Source organism: Bos grunniens, chromosome 2 (genome assembly GCF_055505025.1).
Source record: "Bos grunniens cultivar Pamir isolate PY7600 chromosome 2, Bosgru_T2T1.0, whole genome shotgun sequence".
NCBI lineage: Eukaryota > Metazoa > Chordata > Mammalia > Artiodactyla > Bovidae > Bos > Bos grunniens.
Genome location: NC_141166.1, coordinates 14,195,777 through 14,199,429, shown reverse-complemented (window position 1 = coordinate 14,199,429; position 3,653 = coordinate 14,195,777).

The window sequence follows — 3,653 nt, the reverse complement described above, 5'->3', positions numbered from 1 at the left end:
TCTTTGGCTCATGTGGTTCCTAAAATATAGTGTGTGGCCAGGGTTGGAAAGTCAACCTTCATCACTCCAACACACACACACACACACACACACACACACACACACTGTTCTTTCAGTCCAGAAACTCACAGGGCCAATGTCCAGGTAGGGAGTGTCATGACCTGGCACTGTTTCTGATCACAAACCATGGACCCTGTAAACACCCTCAGGTTTCCCAGACATGGTAGGAACTGCACTCACCTGGACAGCACCCACCTGGAGCCAGGTCCCATGCTGGGCACTGGGGTGACCACAGTGGATCTGAGTAGCCTCCAGTTACCCTTCAGTCGGGTAAGAGGAGGCAGAAGCATAAGTGATTGTAAATAGCCTGTAATTATTATAACACCATCATGGGGAAAGTCTGAGGGACCCTGTCAGCCAGAGGAGACTTCTTGGAAGAGGTTTCACTGAGCTGAAGGAAGAAAGGACAGCAGTGAGCACAGTGGGGAAGGATGTTCTGGACTGAAGTGGCAGAGTGTAGAAGGCCTTGTGGAGGGGGGAGAGGACCTGGGGGAGGCAGCCCAGTGTGGCTGCTAGTAAGGAGGAGGTTGGCAGTGTCTTGGGGCCTGGGTCATGAAGAGCCTTTGTGTACATCAGGGTTCTGTGGCTGCAAGCCCACCCTGGCTAACTTCAGCCAAGAAGGGCACTTACAGGAAGGAGATAGTTGCAAGTAACAGAAAATTTAGTGAACCAAACTTACTGAAAATAGCAATCAGAAATAAATGATGGTCGTGATGTTTCTTGGCTCACATAAATGAAAATCCAAGGGAATTTCAGCTTCAGGCGTGGTTGGATCCAGGAATCAAAATCTTCAATACTCTCTCTTTTCCCACCTCTAGCCTTCTTCCTTTCAGGCTGAGTTGCCTGAGAGTAAAGCTGGCAGACAGCATAAGGCAGTCTGAGTTGGGCTCTGTCACCAGCACCAAAGGAGACCTAACAGAACCTTGAATGCCATGGCCAGGAGTGTGGGCTTATCCTGGGATACGGGACTCTTTGAGGGGTTTTGGGCAGGGGAGTTACAGGATCAGACTTGGGTTTTAGGAAGGAAGAGACCAAATTCTGGGACCCATAAAAAGGCTGGCAATGTCCCCCTATAGGGAAAGAGAGAAGGGAATTTGAGCTGTGCTGTCAATCTGTTGGAGTTGTCAGCTTTTCTTGAGATTGGCAGGTTTCTTCATGGATTTTACCTGCTCTTTATCTAATGCCCGAACAACTGATAAGGCGAGACTCTAATGGAGATGGACAGCAACCTTCCGTTTGTTCACACATGAGGCCCAGAGACATCAAGTGACTTTCCTGAGGCCACACGGCAGTCAGGAGTTAGACTGGGTGCCTTTTTACTCTACTTGCAAGTGCAGGTTTAGGGGTTGGGGACGCAGTCTGTGTGAGCTCCTGCTTCTTATGAAGATTCATATGAAGAGAACCACCCCCCCGCCCCAAGAAACCCCCAGCAAGTGGTAAATGGGGGCAGAGGTCACAGGAGGAGGGGACTGGCTTTGCCTCCAGCCTTGTGTCTTCATCAAAAAGTTGTCAAGGGGCAGTGGCCGTGTGTCCTGAGGACAAACGCTGAGATGACACTCTCATCCTCCTTCCCACTCCCACCCCCGGCCTGAAGCCAAGGAACTGGCAGAGATGTGTAGTGAAATTGTGTCCTGTGGCCAGGCGGCTATGGTGGGGGGTGGGGGGCGCTGGCCCGAGGAACAGGAAATAGCTGGGTTTGGGGAAGTCATGTGGCCCGGGCCAAGCCAAGCCAGCCTGCCATCACTGGGCAGTCCTCACCGCAGCCCCATCAATGCCCCATTTGAGGCTTGTACAGGGATCCTTTGACGGGGTCGGGTAACCCACTGAGAGGGCCTATTTGAGCTAGATGCCCGGAAAAGAGCTGGCCCCAGGAAAGAGGGGCTGCGTGTGGGCTGGGCAGGTGAGGGCCGCCCAGATGGGCTGTCTCTTGGAGGGAAGGAGGGCCGACAAAATCAAGCCCTGTGGCTGAAGGGAGGGAACACCCGTTTCTCAGGGCTGTGACGGTGGCAGGAACAGTCACGGAGTGGGCTGCTTAGTGTGTCGTCTCTGCGACTCTCCCACTGGCCTCACGAGCAGGCGCTGCACGATGCTGCTTCCTGAGGCTCAAGGCGGGCAAGTCCAATGTTACCGTCAAAGTCACCAGCAGTTGAGGGCTGGAGCTGGGCTTTGACTCTGACATGCCTGATGGAGACTGAGCTTCTCCATCTGGTCCTTCCTGGCCCACCTCGGCCACCTTGCCGGTGATCAGAATGATGGCCTGAGGATGACCTTGGAAAGTCCTTTGAAGATGGGGACAGAGGCATAATTACCCTTGTATGCCTGGCACTGAGTTCAGGCCTGGCTCCAGAGCCCTGCGCTGCTTATGGTAGAGGCTGGGGGTCTGTTGTGGGTGCAGAACCCAGACAGAAGGTGACAGGGAGGTGGCCCAGGTGAGGTATGTTGGGGGCACAAACTCAAGCATGGATTCGCTATGGGGCTGGATAGATTCATGAGACATTTGGGAAGCAGGACCCAAGTGAGGCAGAAGTGAGGAAGAGGAGGGTAATGAGATTGGTGCCCAGGTCTGGAGAGCCTTTGGGATGGTGCTGCCCAGCTCTGAGCTGAGGACACCTGAGAGTGGACAAAAGGAGGTGCAATCAGCTTTGTTTGCCTGTGAGTTGCCTGGGGGGACCACGTCATGGGAGGTGCTCGGGGGCAACTGTATCCACAGGTCTGGAGGCAGAAGCGTGGAGGAGGAAGGGTTTAGGATAAGAGTGCCACCCGTGGACACGTGAGTGGGATGTCATGGGGGTGCAGTGTCATCAGGGCTGTTTTTTAAATTAATTTTTATTGCACTGTAGCTGCTTTACCGTGTTGTGTTCCTTTCTACTGTACAGACAAATGAATCAGCCACAAATACCCATGTATTCCCTCCCATCTGGATTTCCCTCTCATTTAGGGCCACAAAGTAGAGTTCCCTGTGCTTTACAGTATATCCCCATCATCTGTCTATTTCATCAGTTCAGATCAGTTCAGTTGCTCAGTCGTGTCCGACTCTTTGTGACCCCACAGACTGCAGCACTCCAGGCCTCCCTGTCCATCACCAACTCCCGGAGCTTGCTCAAACTCATGTCCACTGAGTCGGTGATGCCATCCAACCATCTCATCCTCTGTCATCCCCTTCTTCTACTGCCTTCAATCTTTCCCAGCATCAGGGTCTTTTCAAATGAGTCAGTTCTTCGCATCAGGTGGCCACATTGCTGGAGTTTCAGTTTCAGCATCAGTCCTGCTGATGAATATTCAGGACTGCTTCCTTTAGGAAGGATGTCTGTTTTTTACAGAGCATCAATAGTGTATATGTGTCAATCCCAACCTCCCAATTCCTCCCGCCCAATCCCTCTCCCCCTTGGTATCCATACACTTATTCTCTACATCTGTTTCTCTTTCTCTGCTTTGCAAATAAGCTCATATATACCATTTTCAACAGGGTTCACAGAGGTGTTAACCCATCAGCAGGACGTAATGTTGGCCCGTGGCCTCCCAGGGCATGCTCTCATGTGATAAGCACTTGCCCCCTTGCCCTATCCAGCCTCTGGCTTCCAGCCTTCCTGACT